This window comes from Desmodus rotundus, chromosome 3 (genome assembly GCF_022682495.2).
Source record: "Desmodus rotundus isolate HL8 chromosome 3, HLdesRot8A.1, whole genome shotgun sequence".
Taxonomy (NCBI): domain Eukaryota; kingdom Metazoa; phylum Chordata; class Mammalia; order Chiroptera; family Phyllostomidae; genus Desmodus; species Desmodus rotundus.
The window spans coordinates 137,149,276-137,171,160 of record NC_071389.1 but is presented as its reverse complement, the minus strand read 5'-3'; the positions used below and the strand labels follow the sequence as shown (position 1 = coordinate 137,171,160).

General features: G+C 41.6%; 1 protein-coding gene and 1 long non-coding RNA gene across 2 annotated transcripts in view; one reads left to right on the top strand and one right to left on the bottom strand.

The window, feature by feature from the left end:
• LOC123478282 (uncharacterized) overlaps positions 1 to 11,445 on the top strand; it is a 56,454-nt gene extending 45,009 nt beyond the window's left edge. Inside the window, exon 3 of the long non-coding RNA XR_006653446.3 lies at positions 11,179 to 11,445. This is a non-coding gene — a long non-coding RNA (uncharacterized lncRNA). The remainder of the gene's footprint in view (positions 1 to 11,178) is intronic.
• The window catches only part of PTPRR (protein tyrosine phosphatase receptor type R), a 237,516-nt gene that overhangs the window by 144,661 nt on the left and 70,970 nt on the right, over positions 1 to 21,885 (bottom strand). The window lies entirely within an intron of this gene.

Below are 21,885 nucleotides of genomic sequence, written 5' to 3'. Positions count from 1 at the left end.
ATTTTATTTTCTTATCAAAATAGAACTTCAACTTATTAGAAATACCTCTATCAAAATCCATTTCATATCTCCTATGAACTTAATTCATCAAAATTTCAAACCCCATGGATATTTTGTTTCTTCACATTTGAGAAGTCAGGAATTACACTGGCAGGCACCATGGAGACACAGAGACCTATTTATCCTCCTGCCTGGAACAAATGTGAGACCGGACAAAATATAGGAGACAATGGTGTGCAGCCATTGGACAACAGGGAGCACAGGGCAGTGATCCCTGAGAGAAGGAGTACGGTAGGGGGAGGCTTACCAGTACCTCAGCTTGCTGTCTGGAACCAAGAGAACCTGCATAGAGCCCAGAAGAATCTCTGAGTGTAGAATTCAGAAAGGCCAAGGAGGCTAGGCTTTGGGGGAACCCCAGACGTTCCCTTCATAACACTACCTCCCCATCCCACAAACTAGCCAGACCTCTCTCTTCAAGCCAGTGCTTTCATACCAAGAATGTCTCCAGCAAATGGCAATTGGGCATCAAACATGCCCGCCACATGGGATAGCCTACCCCAGTCAAGTGGTGTAAGGGCCTCCAAATTTGTTTGACTTGTTAAGTTGCTGACTCAGACTAGGATTCTATTGCTTGATGCTTGGCAGTTGGCCAACATTGAGGTCTCCAGCTTGTACTTGTTTGATGACCCCTGCCTAAGGTTAATCACTACTCTCTTCCCACCTAACAGTCTTGAAAAGATCGACAAAGTCTTGAACACAAGTCTCAAGAGAACCAAACTGTAAGTTAGCTACATTGGAAAACTAACAAAAAAACTTAAAGCTTAAGATATTTAAGGAATATCCAGTACCCACAAAGTTAAAATTCCCAGTGTCCAGAGCCAGTAGAAAAATTTCCAGGCATGCAAAATGTAACCCGTATTGCGGAAAAAATGACACAGATAGTAGAACTGGTACACAAGGAAATTAAAGGAGTTGTTACAATGATACTCCAAATGCTCAGTAAAGTCATGTATAAGCATTTTTAAGAAGAGATAATAAAGGTATAACAAAGACCTAAGTCTCACTATTAGAGATAAAAATCATACTGTCTGGGATAAAAAATACAATGGATGAGATTGATAGCAGATTAGATCACAGAGAAGAATAGATTAGAGCATTTAAAGACATCACAGTAGAAACTATCCAAAATAAAACGGCATGGAGGAAAAAGATTGAAAAAAAATGAACAGAGCTTCAGTTAGTTGGGACAACTTAAACTTATATATATGCATGTATTTGGAGTCCCTGAAGTGGAGGAGGGGGGCAGTCAGAAAAAAATATTTGAAGAAGTAATACATGAAAAATTTCCCAGTGTAATGAAAATCGTGACCACATACACAGGAAATTCAATCAACTTAATGCAGAAGAAATGTGAACAAAACCATAATATAGCATGTCATGTAGAAATGGTTTAAATATGTCAGAAGCCAGATCATTATAACTGAGTTTCCATTAACATGAAGAGTTTAAGGGAAGTACAGCTATATGAAACCATGGATGTGTGACGATTTAGCATCATGAAAACTGAGACTTACAAGAGAATATAGAGCTTGTGGTAGTTTGTATGTGCTAAGTAATTCAGGTTGTTATTTGTAATCACAAGTATTTTTACTGAGTTTGGGAAAATGGCATAAATTCTCCTTCACTCATTAACACACTAATATTCATTAAACAAACATTAGGGATTTGAGCTCTGGTTTTTGCACAGGTATATCAGGACACAAAGAAATGAAGAACATTAGCCTGCCCGCAGAAATCTAATAATTTAGTTCCCTTCCAAGTGTTATGGCTGCAACAATGGTACAATTGTTTGACAGACACCTATGTAGATTTTAGCTGTGTTTTTCTCATTTCCTTATCACATATTTCACCAAATATGAAATTACAGCTAATGTAGAAATAATGCTCTTTCCGGAGTTTTCTATACCTTCCCAATGTGTGAAATCATTTTCTAGGAGCAGGAGGTGGGTGGTGATGCTTACAGTAAAAATAGTTTTCTGGTCAGTCATCTCTTTGATTCATCGTTCTTTATCTCTAGCATGAATGTTTCCTGAACCTTCTTATCTAAAATTTTATGACAAGTAAAAATGGACTAGTCATCCAGTGGTGCGCAAATATTTACAAACAATTATGACATGAAGGAGTACAGCCCAAGAAAAATGACCTTTGTGTAGATGACACATAAATATGAAAATGAATGAGCATTTCTTATGGACAATGACCTTTAAACAGGTCTTTGTAATATAGGAGTAGTCACCATATTAAATCAATAACCTGAAATAGGTAACAAACAGAAAATAGTTCATACTTATACAGAAAACATCGTACAAGAACCCAAGAGAGAAATTGTTAGAAATTTTATTTATCTTTACCCTTATATTATTCTCTAAATATTTTTGGGGGGGTAAGTTTTATAATGTATATAAAGTACTAGTACACTAGTAGATACTTGTTCTATAAATAAGCCAGCACACACACATTAGGGAATATAATAATTTCTTAAACATATGGGTGTATGGTCAAAAAATATTTGGAAACCACAGGTCTACACAAGTTATGTTTAAATGTTATTAGAAACAAAACCCCATTTTTTATGCAAACTTATATAAAACACCAAAATAAAAAGGCAAGTATAATATTTATTTCAAAAATATTTTAAAATAAAAAACCTATTGTTGACCTAAAAACTTCCAACTTCCTAAAAATTTTCTAATTTCCAAGTTATAACATTTGATTTTTACAAAATCAATCAAGAAATCGATGATGCTTATTTGATATGAAACGAAGGATTATGAATAGTTGCAGCATTTTATCAGCTTTAGCTTCTGGATTTATTTCTATGGATTTTGCAATACTCATAGATAAGTCGCTATGAATGGTCACAGTTGATTAACATCTTATCTCATCCAGAACATTGCTAGTAGACCCTCAATGCTACTAGCACGGCTAAATGATGAATGAACAGCGAATGAATGTTGTGATGCCTTTAATTCAATAGAGGCAGAGGAGAAACCTTGAGGTCTACGTGAAAACGAATCCAGCAGGTTGTATATGAGTTTGTGGGCTGCAATGTGTCAAAATTTAGCTTATGAACTTATTTTTAGAAAGTTCATTTATTTAAAATGCTTGAAGTATATTAAAAGTGAAGTAAAAATCAAATATTTGTAGACCTTCTATTCTAGTTTTCCAAGAAAAACAAAAAAATCACTGGTCTGCAATGCCTTTCAATATAAAGGACATTACAAGGTTATTTGGCAATGATTTAGGACTGTATATTAGGTAATAGTATCAATGCTACTTCTCTGATAATAATAATTGTTCTATGATTGAGAAAGAGAACACTCTTGTTCTTAGGGATCATACATTGAACTATTTAGGGGTAAAGAGTCAACATGTCTGCAATGTATTCTCAACGTTTCAAAAAATTTTAGTATATTTTAAATTGGCTTCTAAAACTTAAATCATGATAAGTTACCTTTTCAAGAAACAACCACGAGGCATCAGTCTGTTCTACTGTTTTGGTACAAAATGATGCTCAGTAGGCTGAGAAAAGACTGAGTGTCTCCAAAGGAAATGCCAGGTCAAAATGATTTGATCAAACTGGGCTGTTGTTTATACAGCATTATATCCACCAAGAAAGATGTGTGTATTTCAAGAGATACATTTGTCAATAAGAGATGCAGGGTCTGTCCAGAAAGTATCCAGCCATGTACTATGAAAAATAGAGACATTTACTGAAGAAGATACAAGATACAAGAAACACTATACACAGGACAATGACTCCTCAGTCCCCTTCAAAGTAGGCACCTTGGGACCTCACACACTTCTCCCAATTGCCATCAGTTGCACCATCATATTTTCCTGAATCTCATTGATGGTCTGAAATCTCTTTCTTTTCAAAGGTGATTTTGGTTTTGGGAAGAGTCAGAAGTTGCGGGGTACAAAATTTGGGCAGCAGAGTGGCTAAGTCACCTGGGTGATTTGATGTTTTGCCAAAAATCTCTGCATGAGACGTGATGCATGAGTGGGTGTGTTGTCATGAGGAAGCTGCCAATCACCAGTTGCCCTTAACTGCGGCCTTCTGAATCATCCAAATAGTTTCCATGGAGGAATGTTCAAGCTTAATGCAAAAATGGATGCAGATTCTTTGTTCTACTTGCTCAGTCATTTTAAATGTGGCAGCCACACAGTACACATGCTCACTCAATGGCATCTACCACCCCCACTGACTAGAATACAGTGAAGTCATCATTGTTCACTCATGTACATTCCAGTCCACTCCCCTTGGCTGCCAGGTTACATGGATACCCTGCAAGCCATTATCATTATATTAACAATAGCTGCACTTTTTCTGGACAGACCTTGTATATTTGATAAACACACATATATATTCACATACACCTTAATGTATCATTCAGTATGTTTGCTCTAAGAAAAACACCAGGCCACTGTCCAACAGCACTGTTTCCCTCCAAAAAGATGTCCATCTTTCAAGAGATATTTAAGTATTTGTCAATACTACTCATTTAAATGTAAAACATGTTGAAAGCAGTCATTTCTTTTAATGCCTGACACAAAAATGAGTTTGGTGTGCTTGAGGACTGGCGTGCAGGCTAGTGCAGCAGGAGCTTTACTTGGGGAAAGATCTGTATATTTCAGTAAGGAAAATATTTGTTAATATGTCTTTTTTTCTGTGGCTAATGTATAACATTCCAAATACCAATAGAAAAATCAATCTTAACATTCCAGGAAGCTCTGAATAAGCGCTCATTGAGCATCAAGCCTACCAGGCATGGTGTGGGCGTTGCAGGAGGTGCAAAGCAAGGCTGCATTGAAGGGTGACCCTTTAACCTAATCTGGAGAACAGGAAACACAGAAAGTGGCATAAAACTTGAACAGATTTGAATTACCCACTGGAATCCATGCAAGTGAGTGGTAAAGATAGCAAAGGTTTCCGTAGAAAATGGACAGAGGTTGCAGAACATACAAACAAGAGTGTTACTCTTTTCTGCATCATTGAAATGAACAATTCACGCTGCCAGAGGAAGACAAGTGGAAATTAATGCCAGAAACTAGGTTAATTTTCTCTCAAATTGAAAAAAATGAATTTAATGTTCATGAAAAACATTTGTCATGCACTGTAGAGGTTGAGCCAGTTACTCATTTATTCATAATTCTGTGTGTCTGGTCCCAGACACATGGTGGGTAAGCAGCAGAGGATAAGGCAAGAGGCGCCAGGATTCCGCCTGCAATTAGATGGCAAGCTGTGGAGGCTCTTCCCTCCTAGTTCGAGTTTATATAAATAGCTCCTACTACCTTCCAGAAATGATCTGAATGAATGCAGAGGAAGGAAATTAAACCACTCCTTCCATCAATACCAAAGCAGGACTGCCAATAAGCAGTCTTGGGAAGAAACATTTAAAAATGCTCTTTGGCCTTTAGAAAATTGCCACTACAGAAAAAGGCAATGACCTCATGTGACCACAATTGATTGAAATGTCCTCTCATCTCTTAATTCATTTGTTGATTAGAGTAATAATGCCAATAAAATTAAGGTCACAGGGCTTGATCTTTCTTTAGGCCAATTTTGTGTGTGTGTGTGTGTGTTTTATCCTTGGGCATAATACCTTTCCTTTGAAGCCCGATTTTAAAAAAATCAAGTAAAAAGGTTTTGGGCTCGCCTTTTCCTCCTAATTTTCTCTCCCTTTGCCTTTCTTCCAGGCAATGCAAAATATGTGCACGCTCACATGCACACACACACAGAGAACTGGCTTTTTTCTTTTAAAAATAAACTGGTGTGGGGGGTTATCCAGAGGTTTAAGACTACCTTTGTCTTAGACTAGAGAGAACGAAACAGCAGAGGTGTTGTTATAATTGCATATAGAAATTGCATAAAGAAATGGACGGAGAGCTACTGAAGCACATTCCAACACTGACCCACACACAAGGCAGAGCTATCGTGAAAACCGAACTATCTGGAAACCTAGACACTGCTGTCAATTCTCATTCACATTAACATACCCAGCCTCACTGACCACTGTCTCTCACAGAAACTAGAGAAAGTGATTAGCAGAAAAACTGTCCTGGACCTTGCTCTGACCCAGTGGAGGAATGATCAGCTCCTTCCCCTGTATTCCCTCAGTGCCCTATATTTATTTTATGTTAGTATTATTACTTTATACCTTACATTTGTTACATTTCCCTCCTAACTCTCTTGGCTTAGCTTGAAGCTTCATTTCCTTCCCTACAGTTCCCACCATGGGAGGCAGCAGTAGTGAAGTCTGCACTCTCCAGGAGAAAACAAGGCCTGACTCCGGCTATGGGAGCAGGTAGCAGCCTGTCCAGGGGCCAGGTCCTTGCCTGGGAGAGGTGAGATCACACAGAGGCTCAGAGGCCAGAGGGCAAGGCCACAGCAGGTGAGAGAGGACAAGGAAGGCAGGACTAGTCAAAAAGGGGCTACCCCTGCTGTCTTGTCAGGGCTTGGTTGTGGTATTCAGCCAGGGCTGTGGTTCAACTGCCTAAGTGGCCAAGTTGGGGGAGGGCAGGCTCTCTCTGGAGAGGCAGGGAGTGGAACCAACACCGCACTGTGGGAAAGTTGAGGGGAAGGCATTGGATGGGGCTCTTCTTCTTTAGGAAGTCCTCCTCCCTCAACAAGTGTTCAGGGGACCCTTAGCATTGACGGGGTTCCCAGCATTAGACAGAGCTCCCTCTGGGGTTCGAAGCCCTCCCCCTGTGTCCTCATGGCATCCCTTTCCGAGTCCCAACACAGCACTCAACATGCTGCGCTACAATTGTCGGGTCAGGAGCCTCTTGAGTCAGGGTCTGTATTTCATTCACTCTTGTGTCCTCAAGGCCTCATGTAGTGCCTGGTGCATCGTAGTCACTCAACAAGCATGTTTTTTTCAGTTGAAAGAATACATAATTTTGAACAATTTAAACATTTAAAACTGTAAGTGATGATCACATGATAAGCTTTAGTTTCTCCATTAAGAAAGAAACTATGATAGCTAAAAGCTACTATGAAGGGTATTAAGTAAAACGGCATCTGATTATCTCAAAAGAGCATTAACACACCCGTGAATGTACTATCCCATACATGTTTGAGCATGGTTTACAGAAGACGCTTGGTTCCCAGATGCATCATCCTCCCCTCGGGCAATGCCGACCGCAGCCGCTGCTGGGCCTGGAAGGAGCCACAGTGTGGCGGTGTGGCTGGTGAGGTCAGCTGCTGAGTTGCATTCTTTTCCTCGCCCTCCCAACACTAGAGAGCAGGGGCTTGTTGGCAAATAGTTGGCTACGCTTGGGCAAGGGGGCATCTGTGCAAGAGTAAAGGTTTAAAAAGGCACCATTCATTCCACTGGGACCTAACAATGAGTATTAGTCACAGTGGCCAAGACATGAAAACAACCCAAACGTTTTTCAACAGATGAGTGGACAGAGAAGATGAGGTGCATATATGGAGTGAAATACTCGTCAGCCAGGAAAAGATGAAATGTTGCCGTACTGACAACACGGGCGGATCCCGAGAGCATCACACCCAGTGAAATAAATCAGATGGAAAAATCAGGAACTGTATGATTTCACTCACCCATGAAATATAAAACAAAAGCAACAAAGAAACAGAACAAAACAACAACACAAAAAACTAACTCATGGACACAGACAGCAGAATGGTAGTTACCTGAAGGGGAGGAGGGCAGGGGAAAGACAGAGAGGGCAAATGTGGCCAAATACATGGGGATGGAAGGAAACTAGGTTTGGGGAGGTGAGTACACCATAGAGTATATAGATGATGATTATAAAGTTGTACACCTAAGATTTACATGTTACTAACCAATGTTACCCAATAAATTTAATTAGAAAAGATGACTCTCTCATACAGATTTGACAGTGGGCCACGAGCATTAATAATCACTGACATCACTCACTCAGTGTTTATTAAGTTTCTGTGAACTACTTTAAGTGTTCCATACATCTTTACTTCTCATAATAACCTGACTAGGTAGGCACCGTTATTACTCCACTTTAAAGTTAAGGCAACGGAATGGAAATGTTAATACAGTAACTTGCCTAAATTCACCTTGAGAGTAAGTGGTGGGGACAGGATTCCAGTCCAGCACTCTGGCGTGAGAGGGCCCACTCACAGTCACGACGTTATCTTGCTGCTCATGGAAATGGCACCCCATTCCAAATACATACGTCATAAGCCTACAAAGCCAAAGCCGGCCACCCACCACCCAAAATGTCGGGGGGAAGGCCCTGGGGAATGTTCTAATGCAGAAAAGTGGTCTGGAGCTACCTTGAGGCAGTTAAAGATACTGTCATCTGGTCTCTTCATAAATCCCCCCTCTACCTGGCCTTCCCAAGGCCCGAGCTGGAATGACTCTCCCACGGAAACCCAGGCCTGTGGAACAGCCCTTGTTTCAGGCTGTGGTGCACTGTGGCTCCTGGAGGGCAGGCAGTGTGTCTTCGCCCACTTAGAGCACCCAGCACTGCACCTGGCACACCACAGGTTTTCCACAGAGGGAGACAGAGGCAACTGACATAAAACACAGTGGAAGATACTATGGCTGCCCCAATATAGTTGGCATTTTAGCAATCTCAGCTATTTTCAAGGGAGAAAACATATCATATCTCTTTTTATTAAATAGTTTAAAACTCTAATAAATATATATACACTGATTTCAATATACTGATGATCAATCTTCTTTTTCAGAAACTATATTTCTTTACCACTGTGGATTTTAAATGTTTTTAGTGTGGGACTGTCTGAAGTCCCGGGTGAACCTCTACTGGAAAAAGAGTTGAAAAAGAGGAAGGGAAAAAAAGGGGAAGAAAGAGAAAAAATAAAGGAAGGAGGGAAGGAAGGGGTAGGAGAGAGAAATAACAGTGTTACGAAAATCCAGTGTTTAGAAGAAAGCTGAAATGATGGTGAGACTTTCCCTCAAGTGTGATAGTGCTAACAGGGAGAAGGAGAAGGAGTGAGGTGCAAATGGAGCAGTAATAACTGAGAAAGTGAGAAGAGGGTGGGAAGGGCCGGATATTCCACCTGTCCTGCAGCCCAGGGGCAGGGGATGGTGGGGACCTGAGGAACACTTGCGCTAATGAGCCCTGCTGTGTCATCTGCTCCCAACCCCTTTGTCTGGGAACTCCTGAAATTTCTGTTTATTAACACTTAAGAAACACCTTCTCTAAATCACACAGAGCTAAGAATCCAGTCTTTTTATTCCCCAGGAAAGATGCACAAGGCTAAGCACCACTAGAGACAGGGTAAACATTCATCCTAGGTTTTCCCCAAACTGTTCTGATTAGAGATGTTCTGTCCTATTGATCCCATAAGACACTTAAGCTTTTCAATTCATGTGCCCAGACTTTTGGTTTGAAGGACAAATACCATATGATTTCACCTATAAGAGGAATCTAATGAACAAAATAAACTAGTGAACAAAATAGAACCAGAGGCATGGAAACAAGGAACAGACTGACAGAGACCAGAGGGGAAGAAGGAAGGGATAATGGTGGAAAGAAGGGGAAGGGGGACTAGTCGAGGAACATGTATGAGTGACCAACAGACATGGACAATGGTGTGGGGATGGACTGTGGGAGTGAGGGGTGCTGGGATGGGCAGAGGAGGGTGAAGGGGGAAAATTGGGACAACTAAAAATAGAATAACAAAAAATGATAACACAATTAAAAAAGAAAATAAACACAAACAGATAATAGGAATGCTCAGGGATATGAATAATTGAAAAACATTTTTAGTTCATTGGTTCTTTGCTCTAGATCATGTCAGTCCTCTGGCTGAAACTCTCCAGTAACTTCACTAGGTCTGGAAGAAAATCCAAAACCCTCGCCACACCCCTAGGCCCCCACAGCACCTGATCCTCATCTCCTGTCCCTTCAATCACTGCCTTCCACTGGTGTTGGCCTGCGTTCTCCTCTGTGAACACGCCCAGTTTATTCCTGCCTCAGGGCCTTTGCCCTTGCTCTCTCCCTGTCTAGCATGTTCTTCTACTAAAAGTTTTCTTGAGTTTCTTTTTCTGGTTCAGACATTGATTAAAACTCCATCTCCTCAGGATGCCTCCTCTTGTAGCCCTGCCTAAACTAGCACTCAGCCCTGACACCCCAACTCCTTGTTGGGCACAGCCCTCTAATATCACCCTCCTGCTTTTTGCCATGATCTCTGATCACCTTGCTTATGTATTTGATGACCTGTGCTCCCCATCAGAATGAAAGCTACAGGAGGGCTGGGTCTCAGTCCATCTAGCTCCCTCGCAAGTATCTAGCACAAATAGTTTCCCAACAAACAAAGAGAGGTATTTAATGAATATCTGTATAATAATGACTGAATTAAGATATGTCTCATCTCCTTTGTAAGCACAGTGTAAGGTACACCCATGCCTTAGAAATGAGGAGAACCAGTAACCTAGCACGCGAATATCACTAACAAGCCAGTCCCTGTCTCCAATCCTGACGCTTTCTCTTCTTGACCTTTCAGTTCCCCTGCCTCTGAACTAATAGTGTCTTTTGAGGAAAACATTTCTCAATCCACATATAGTTTACTATACAAACTGCTGCCATATTCAAAGATTAGGTCTAAGTGGCCCTTTCTTGAGAATGGGATGAGTAGAAGAAAATATCTTCGAATAAAGAATTATATACACTTTGGTTTCATTTTCTCTCGGTGCATTCCAGTTTTCTATTTGCACATTTTTCTCTCTGCACAACACATAAACCACAGGCTGCTACTAAGGCAGACAGGTTGCTCATATGGCAAAATTCCTATGCCCAGCCTTGACCATGTCAGGAATATTTATTAGTACATAGCGCTTTCTAATGCATACTCTGTGCAAAGTATTTCACAGCGATTTTTATTAGCTAGAAGAATGTAGTTAGTTTTCTGCGTTTGTTCAGACTCTCATCTCCTCTGTCAACAACTGCAGAGCAGCACTTAAAGCCACATTAGTTGTGTTATAAATTTTCATGAAATGAACCAATTAATAGTTGATAGTGTGGTGTGACTAATCCTTTATTTTTCACATTTTGGGGGAGAAGAATGGAACATGAAAGCCAGCTCTTCTGATTCCTGATATTTACTCATTTGAAAGAAACATTTATTGGTTATCTTCTATATTCTAGGAACCAGGCCAGGCACTGAGGATGCAAAGTCTCCTGGGATATGTTTCTTCAGGTCTTCAAGGATCTGGTTTCTACCCCTATGAATACTGTGCACCGAGACTGTGATGGAGACATGTGCCCACAGCCGTGGAAACACAGAACGTCAGCTCCCCTCATACTTGTGAGCTCCATGTGGGCGGAGACTTATCTACAAGCACATATAAGCTTGTCATCAAAAACATGGAGCAAAAGCCCACAGTGCTGTAAAAACTTAATAAAGTAAAAAAAACATAAAGACCACATAAGAAAAATATAAATATATGAGCCCTGGCTGGTGTGGCTCAGTGGATTGAGTGCCACCACACACTGATGTTTCTCTCCCTTTCTTTCTCCCTCCTTTTCCCTCTCTCTAATACATACATACATATATACATACATACACACATACATAAATACATAAAATCTTAAAAAAAGAAAAATACAAATATATTTATCTTTAAATATTAGTTTCAGAAATGTTGCCATTTTCTGAATGTCACGGAGGTGCTACGGAACATCTGGTGTCCCACAGTAACAGCGAGGGTGTCTCAGGTACCCCAGTGCTGGGGGACGTTTTGCTGTTAACTTTAGCCCAAGCCCATGGGGCTGGTGTCTGTGGCAAAAGGCAAAGCTTCTGTTGCCCACAGTGTGCGCGCGCAGATTTCAACGTCGCTAACTGCCTGAATCTCTAGAAAGCCTGCTGGTGGAGTCAAAGCCAAAATCACCGCACACACTTTTTTTTTTTTGAAAAATAATTGCCAGGGAGGGGATGGGCAGCCCCAGGAAAGCTTCTTTATTGTATTCAGTCCATGCAACCTGGGGCCTTTTCAGGGGGCCATTACAGATGCCATGCTTAGTTGTATCAGGGGTTTTTCACTGGATTGCCACCTGCAAGGTGAGTCTGCAACTTGTCACCTTAGAGATCCAAACCACTGCAATACGAAGGCAGGGGGAACATTGCTCTCGCTCCATGCCCCCACTGAGGCCTTTTGAGGGTACACGTGATGAAAGTGAGAGTCCTTGGCCTTCCTTAAGCTCACAAGCCATCCTCCTCTATTTCTACCCTACAGGTGGTGGGTCTCCAGCTCCTGCACCCAGGCTGTTTCTTGTCTCACCATCCACTCCCAGTGCTTCGAGCACCACCTTTGCACAACGTGTCCCAATAAATTATCTCCAGCGCACCTGGATGTCTCACAAGCACATGGTACAAAACTTGTCAAAAACCGAAGGCACCATCTTCACCTTCCTCCCACTCACTAGCCCACCTTGCCTGTTCCTGCCCCTGTACTTCCAGGCCCAGTGAATGCCAGGAGTCACTCACCAATCACTTTTCCAAAGTAGGAATCTGAGTGGCACCCTCTTACTTCCCCCTCCCTTACTACCACTATGAATCCCTCACACCCTGCTCATTCTTCCTCTCTGAGATATTAAGTCTGTCTGTCTTTTCCACCTGTCCATGGTAGGTCCTCAGCACAGGCCTCTGACCCTTGTGGCATCCTCTTGACTCTTGCCCCAACTCGGTTTTCCCTCCTTGACCCATTCTCTTAACCACTCAAATAAATGTGAATCTAACCATGTTCTATAGCTGCTACTATCCTTCAATGGAATCCCATCCCCTACACAAAAACTCCAAGTGACTTTCCGGCCCCATTCCCCACTGCTCCCCACTGTGCATGTCACCGGAGCACATTAAATGACTTGAGTTCCTGCAAACGCACCATGTTCTCTCAAGCTCTCGCTGCCTGGAACGCCCTCCGTCCATTATACTTTAAAGTTTGAGATGGCACTTAAACATCAGAAATTTTCACATTTTAAAAAATCTGAATTTGAATTTCTCTTGAAAAAACAGATCAGACCACATAAAGCCTCATTTCTGTACAAAACAATGGCCAGAGCTCTGGCCTGTGGCCCCTGGGGATAGAAACTTGACTCTCTATTTCATGCCACTCTCAAGTCCTGTGCGTTTTACTTATTTACATTTCTGGTCTGGTCATTATTGGCATTTGAATTTGCAATCCCTGCAAATTCAGAAATGCAAAAGCTATGAGATCGTTTACTAAGGAATCATGGAGCTTCCAGCATAAGGGACAGGTGGAACACCGTGACTTGAATCAATAGCGTTGCTTTAGTGAGCAAGAAATTCTGCCCCATTATTGTTTCCTAGGTATCGGGAATCACAAATTTGGTAAGGTAAGGTTATATTTATTTAGGCCTTGGAGGAAACACTAAAGCTGGGAGAGAAAGACTTTTGTCTCTGAATGTAAACATTAACACTAAATGCATTGGTGAGCTAGAATCAACAGGGGCATGTTTTTACACATTTATGGGGCTTCTAGAAGAACACTTCAGCTTGAGTCGAAGTGGTCCCATCTATGCTGGAAGACTTCCTGACTGTAAGGAAGGTGTTAAGAGGTCTTTCAGGAGGAGCAATGCGGTGTCAGGGATTGTAAATGTGACTTAGGTAGGAAATGCTTTCTTGGAAATAGAAAGTTTCACGTGGCTACATGCAGGTGAGCCAGAAGTCAGGCCTCTCACGACAGCTCACCATCTGTCCTCCTCCAGCTAGCTCTCCGGAGCACCAGCCAAGACAAAAACGGTAACACTTGCGTGGGCTGCTTCTATTTTGTAGCATTTGTAACAACAGGACACAGAATGAGGTCATAGCATTCCACAGCTGATTGGAGGGGCTGGAGCCCCGATTTCCTCTGATCTCATGTGCAGGCTCAGAGAATCATCTTTCACTTTTATCAATAGCCTCACCCCTGGTTTCTATGCAGGGGTGTCAAACTCATCTTCACTAGGGACCACATCAGCCTTGCAGGTGTCTTCCAGTGGCCGAAATAATTTTAGGACTGTATAAATGTAACTACTCCTTAAATGTTAAGGAGTTGAAATTATATTCGACCCTTTGAAGACAGCCACGAGGCTGATGTGGCCCCCAGGAAAAATGAGTTTGACACCCCTGCTATAAAATGCCAAAACAGTATTTGAGAGAGCTTAATTTGGGCCTTCACCTTGGCTAACGATCGAAGATTATGGCCAGTGGTATATCAAGACTGTTGGGTCCAGAATTGTGATGTAGCACCTTCTGGTGAATTGCCAATTAAATGCTTTTAACGCTACTCCTCCCCCTAAATTCATAAGTTAAAATGAATAATTAATCAATATAGTTCACGTTTATTGTTCACAGTTTTACATAGTGAGCTTTGAAATGTGGACTCTCTTGATTCAGATGACTACTCATTAGCTAAGAGAGCTCAAGTAAGTTATTTAACCTCTGTGCCATGTTTTCTGCATCTGTGAAATAGGGGTGATAACAGTGCCGTCTTCTTAGGGTTGCGAAGACTACAAGACCTAATAGGAGTAAAGTCTTACAAAAGTGGCTAGCACATGTGGGAGTTATTACCATCACTATGGCAGACACTGGCCTAGGCACTGAATACCCAGTGAGGAACAAAATAGAGCTCTCACAGAGCTTAGAACAGTGGCTGGCAATGAAAAGTGTAAAATATTTCCTAGCTATTTGGATTCTAGCCATTCCAGGCAGCTCATCTGGCTACACAAAGAGAACCCAGAGCCCATGATGGCAGCCTCCCTTTCTCCTCTGGTCGTGAGGCTGTATCCCTGTACACGGGTAGCCTCCAGCAGAAGCACCCAGTGTGGACAGGCCGGTCAGGTGAGAGATCAGGGATTGTCTTTTCGATTCAGAGGTGCTGTTTTGACAGTGGTGCTGTCCTTTGCTGTTACAGCTTTAAAAGATAACAAAAACTGCTTCAGCAACTGTGGCAGACTGTACAACTGTTCAGGAGATTCATTGCCCATCCCTGGGAGTGTATTGATGGCAGACTTGGGCACGTAACTTGCTTTGGTCAATAAAATGGGGATGGAGTGGCATTTGTCACTTCTAGGCAAAAGCCTTAAAAGTCAGTGTACAGTCAACTGCACTCTTTTCCCCGCCTCGGAGATGATGGAAGCATGTCAGGGTGAAGCCTCCTACAGCCTGGGTGTCTGAGATACCACACTGGACACAGCTTCCTTTGTACATGGGGTGCAAAAGTGAGGATAGTTCTTTATTGTTAGAGCCACTGAAAGTGTGGGGTCATCTGTGACTCACAGGTACACCTGCTTGCTGCAATGGCCAGAAAACCCTACTGCACTGATCTGTCAAATCTAGGACTTGATGCTGCCCCCAAATATTTCATTGTTTGATATCTTCGGTGCCTCCATTGCTGCTTCCAGGCTGGCTGCTCCTGTGGAGGGAGCGCAGGGCAGGAGGACGAGCACAGGTCTGGAGCACAGATCGAGGCCCAGCTCCTCCACTCTCTAACTCTGCGACCTTCAGCAAGTCAACTAATCAATCTGAGCTTTGACCTTATTTGCTAAAATAGAAGGAGTGATATCATAATATCTGTTCAACATACATCAACTTTGTTTTTAGCAAGCACTTTATGAAGTTTGATACTAGTGTAGAAAATAATTTTAAGTTCTTAAGAACTCATAGGCACACCTGACCCTAAACCTGTGAGGCTCCTAGCCAGCACCACCAACTGACTGACAGGCACGCCCTCAAAGGTCAGCACTCCTTCGAATGTTGGTTTGTATGTGGGAGGCCAGGGTCCTCCATGGCGTGCCCTTATTCAAAAACCACTCCATGGTCCAAAGTGCCATTCAGAAGGAAGAGACCTGAAAACATTTTTTTTTATTTTTCAAGGGACATATTTTCTTGTGCCAAATAATATTACAGTGTCTCAGGGAGACAAGCTTAAACCCAACCCTCAATGCACACAGAATTCTGATTGGAGGAGTACGGAAATAGATGTGTTTATCCCAAGTTGGTCTTGCAGATGCTCCATTGTCACACAAATGGCTAGTAACAGCCTAAGGGTTCTCCTAGCCCTGGAAGACGCAGAACTGAGTAGGGGCAGGAAAGTTAGAATGTCCTTCCCTGTCATTCTTTCTCAAGTAGTCTCCTCCTCAGGAAATCTTACTTGACAGCACACTCTGATTTCGATTCATTCATTCATTCATTCATTCATTCATCAGGTATCAAGTGACTAGTCTGTATTCTAGACGGTGTGATACAGAATGCGTATTGTATGTTCCCAGTTCATTGCGGGAATGACTTGGTGAAAAGAGCATTGAGTTGTAGTGAAAGCCAAGCCTGTCCCTGGGCAGCTCACTGCCTTGGAGAAGCTGGTGACAGACCCTTGGAGGATGCAGCCTGTGAATCTGGTGGACTACTGAAGAGAGGTGCAGAGGGTAAACACGCCAGAAAGCCAAGTTCTGCCTGCTGTGAGTCTGGAGACCCAGAGTGAGCAGGAGCTGTGAGAAGTAGCTCCTCGGACGAAGCTGTGCTTGGCCTCTTGCTCCAGGGGCAGCCCTTCAAGGCCAGTGGTATTTGTGCGGAGTGACTCCCTGCTGCTGATTGCTGAACCCCAGCTCCCTGCTGCTCTTCTTCACTCAATTAGAAAGTCATGTTGTTTTCAGACCCCTTCATTCAAAGGAATTAAATTATCAAGAATTAGACCCAATTCACCTTCTAAAAACTCATACGCAAGTTTAATAAATACTAGGACAAAAGCCAGGGATTCCATATTATTTTAGGTTTATAAAATAGACTTGTATTTAACATTTTTTCATGACCTTGAAAAAAACATTCTGGTGTCCAGTTGAGTTTTATACTTAAAAGGGCTTTCAATTTATGAGCTTCTGAAAGGCATAGATAGTTTTTAAATTCTCTTTCTTCTTTTGTATATACGTTTATGTTTTTTCCCTCTGTCTTGATAAATGCTCATTGGTATGTGGAATTTGTAAAACTGGTTCGCCAAATGACCAGACAACATCATTAATTAATTTCCTTGAACATTTTTCCAATTAAAACAACTTTGTAAGAAAGAAAAAAAAAAAACAAAGGTAAGGAGAGATAAATTGAGATGTGATGTAGGTCCGTTAGAAATCTGAACTACTGTGTTCTGCACGAAGCACCCACCCCTGGCTCCAGTCTTGGCTTTCCCAACTAAAAATTCCCCTCCTTCTTGGATGTGGCTTTCAATCAATAAAGTGAAGGCCACTGAGCTATAAAATCTCCATGTGTTCTTCTGTCTCTTATATTTTATGCTGCTGAGGGCATTGGCTGCCTTCCTAAGCACTAATCAGTCAGTCTGACAGAAAACAAATATCCCCCACTACAAGCTCAATTCACACATTTCTATCGCTGATTATTACAGAGACAACTATTGACCTGGAAACATTTCTTTACCTTAATCCTTGAGGTCTGGGGGTCATTTTCTCAGTATTCTTTACAAAACAAAATAAGATTTTCAAAATGTCAGCAAAGATACCAAGAATAAGTGGTTCATTGAGGGTGTTATCCTCAGAGGTCCATCCACATTACTGCCAATTCTACATTAAAATGGATGGTTTTTCATGAATGAGGTTGCATATTGACTACCTAACAAGCTTTATCTATTCTGAAGCTCAGTAACACTAAAACATAAGGCCTGCTGATGTCATTCTTTCTTAGTATATTTGGGCAAAGATAAAGAAAGCCCTTGGGTGTCATCAGCATAAAAATGATTTGTGTCACAGGTCATTGGCTGAGATTATTTGGGAGTGAAAGAGAAGACGTAGGCTATTTGGGATTCTAGATTATTTGGTTGGCTATGAAGGCGATCATTTAAATACAGAATATAGCAGGATGGCCAGCCAGAAATCAAACATTATCTCACAGAAACAGTGAAAAAAAAGGACTGTAAATTGGTAGCAAAGGCAAGTCAAGCCACAGTAGGCAAACGGACACAGAAGGAAATACAAAGACAGCAAACAGGCAGCTGGAAACGGATCAGAATCAGACAAATGACACTAGGAGTCAGATGACGACACACCTGCAAAGGCCTGGGACAAACCTGATTTGCCTGAAGAGATTTGTAGAGATTGTTCCAGCTCTCTAGACAGAGACTGCTAATTATTCCTCAATATCCATATCCAGTCTCTCCATTTTCCTTTAGTAGAATCCTCCAAATTTTAGGTGAACATGTGGCCACTTACCTACAGATTACCTTTCCCAGCCTGCCTTGCAGCCTGGGATGGTTATGTAACTCAGTTCTGGTTAATGAGATGTTAGTAGGGGTCATGTGTGAAACTCTCAGCATACCCTCCAGCAGAAGCTATTTTGCCTTCCACTTCTTTTTCCCACCTATGGACTAGAATATGGATGATACGATGCTGAACCATGTGGACGAGGGTTATCTCCTAGAGTACGGTGGAGCCACAAGAAAGACACAGCATGGGTCTCTGATGGACTCATGGATCAGAACTCCCCATCCATGCTGTTGCAAAGGGTATAAGCTCCTTATTTCTCTCTGCTGCATAGAATTCCATTGTGTAAATGTACCATAGTTTTTTGATCCACTCATTTGCTGATGGGCACTTAGTTTGCAACAGCATGGATGGAACTGGAGAGCACTGTGCTAAGTGAAATAAGCCAGACGGTGAGGGACAAATACCATATGATCTCACCTTTAACTGGAACATAATCAACAGAAGAAAAAAGCAAACAAAATATAACCAGAGACATTGAAGTTAAGAACAATCTAACAATAGCCAGGGGGGAGTGGGAAGGGGACAGTGGGGAAAGGGGATTACAGGAACTACTATAAAGGACACATGGACAAAATCAAGGGGGAGGGTGGAGTTGGGGGAGGGAGGGGGGTTCCGCTGGGGTGGGGTGGAGGGATGGGGAGAAAAGGCATACAACTGTAGTCGAATAACAATAAAAATTAAAAAAAAAAAAAAAGAACTCCCCTTCCCCCCTGGTCTGTCTACCAGGTCAGATTTTTGCAGGGTTCTAAAGCCCATTGAACTCATATCCTAAATCAATCAATCTGTCTTATTCCTCTTAATTCTTGTGTGCACACATGTGTATATGTGGACGTATGTGTCTTCTAGGCATCCAATATATCACTACCACAAGTGAGATGACTTAAATCATTTAAGATTAAGGGAAAAAATTCTTGAAAATACACAACTGTAACATGTGCTTCATCTGTGAAGTTGTACAGGCTATTTTAAAACTATTATTATCATCCAATGTAGTTGTATCAATACTGTTTTTGGGAATTTAAGCGAGGAAGATAAAACATTCTATGAGTCATCATCTGTATGGTCTGAAAACCCTTTCTTTTAATAGTATAAGAACACCCATTGACAGAGTTAGCAAGGAAAGAAATGACTAATTGGATTGATAATTAATAATAAAAGAAATTGTTATTGGATAATCAACTTAGCGATATATACAAAGAACCTGGTTATGGTGTGGTGCTGGGCTCACTCCTGAGTGTACTCATTTGTGAACTGCTACAGCTGTATAGCTGGGACCCTTGGTACTTGTACTTGTGCTTAAAATCCTTCTTAGAAGCACATGTGAACCCCTGCTAGTTCAAAACCAAAATGCCTGTGCTGAGCTGCAATAGCAGTGCCCTCTTCTAGACTTGACTTTGGTCCCATAAAGGTGACCATGACTTTGGATTTTGAAACATGAATTAACTACTGGATACTGATTTCATTTGTTTCTGAAGGTCACTATATTCACTTACTATTGTGGTCATGACAATTTACCTCAAACTCATGGCCTTAACTCACACAAATTCATCTTACAGCTCTGTAGGTCGGAAGTCTGACGTGGCTCACACTGGTCAAAAGTCAGTGTCTACCAGCCACATTGCTTGCTGGAGGTGCCGGGGGAGAATCTGTTTCTTTGCCTCTTGCAGCTTCTAGAGGCTGTTGTATTCCTTGTCTGGTGGCCCCCTTTCCCAATCTTCAAAGACACCAATGGCACGCTGAGTCCTTCCCACACTGTATCACTCTGACGTCCTCTCTTGACAAACTCCTCCACTTTTAAGGACCCTCAAGATTTCATGGGCCCAGAAACCCAGGATAATCTCTTAGAGTCTGCTGATTGGCAACCTTAATTCCACCTGCAGCCTTATTTCCCCTTTGCTATGCACATTCACAGGTTCTAGGAGTTAAGACATGGACACCATTGGAGGATCATCACTCTCTCTACAACACTACTTCTGAATGAAGTTGATGAATTTTTGCATCTCTGGTTGTAGCTGAACTACTTCTGTAACTGAACTTTTTCCAACATGGGATGGAGATTAGGTGATTCTGAGCTATTGGAATAAACGCAATAGGAGAGTCAAACATGGATCATCTTTGAAAACCCACAGGAAGCAGTCACTGTACGTTCCTCACCCTCTCAGAAGGTCTGGGGCCCTGTGGGGAGGGTGCGAGAATTGTCCCAGTGTCTCCATTCGAGCACAGTAATACCTCTCACTGCATAGGGGGGAGATGAAGATTAAGGACAGTTTAGAATAATCTCCTCTACCAGGATCATTAGCACAGGGGTCAGGTTCTTAGAGCTATGATGAAGTCACCATGCATTCCAGCACACTTTGATCTATGTGGGCAGACTCTTCCTCTCTGTCTTGAATTTTTACAGCTTTGTTATCTTAAATTGGGCTTACTGCAGAGATAAGAGAGTCTTGGGACCAAATTCTTTTGCCCTTTCAGCAACTAAGCTTTCTTTGGTTGGTACTAGAAAATTCCTGCCTTTTCTCTTCCATTCCAGCTCAATTGTCATTGGAATCAGACTCCCCTGTACCAACAAAATACCACAAGGTATTAACAGCTGCAGCTGACCCGTTCCTGAACCACCTGCGAATCAGCAGCAGAGTCAGGTATGGTACCTCCACGTGCAACGTGAGATGAAGGTGTAGTTTCAAACTTATTAATATGGTGTAGGTAATTCAATTTCTAATAGAGATATTGCATAGTTCTCCACATTTCCGGTTTATCTTTGTTAGCATCACAAACTGAACTGAATATCCCTCACTCCTTGGCTGCTTCTCTCAGCCCTGACTTGGGTGATCATCCAAAACTGACTAGTGTCGCTAGAACTTACATCGCACAACTTGACTCCCTGCTTCTGAGTTCCGGACTCCATTAGAAATAGCTGAAAATTGTGGCATTGTGTGGCATAGGTGCGCATTGTGTTGCATAAGATTAGGTAAAGTAAGAAAACTCTTGTCATGAGAATCGAATACCTATTGAAAAGAATGTAAGGATTGAAATTGCATATTAACTTCAAGTTCATACAATGGAATAATATTTTAAAATATTCAACATGTTCTAGTGTTTTATTTCAAGCTGAATAAAAGTAAAGAATCTCCCCAAATTTAACAGAGATTTCTGATACCAGATACAATAGTCTTTACTTCATTTAATTGCTCATGGCATTAGTTTTCACTACAAATGTGAAATCCAGTTAACACTTTAGTAATGAGAGCCTGTGTATGGGCACCCTGTACTTCCGAAACAATTTACTGATACTGGTGGATAAGCTTCTGTTAATGTCCCCACGGTACCCTGTTAGCATAGCCAATTTCCTTTGGCTAATATAAGGTCTCACATCTCCAAATTCAATTTTATGAGAAGCTTCTTTAAACCAAATAGCGATGTTAATATTTTTTCTAAAGGGGTTTAGAATAATATTTCCTCTTAAAAAGTCCTAAAGCCTATAAAATAATTCCTATGGAATGAAAATATATTTTGTTTATAACCAACTGCTATCCTTTCTATGTATGACTTGTGAATTTTGCTTTTGTGTATAAATATATTTTACCTTTC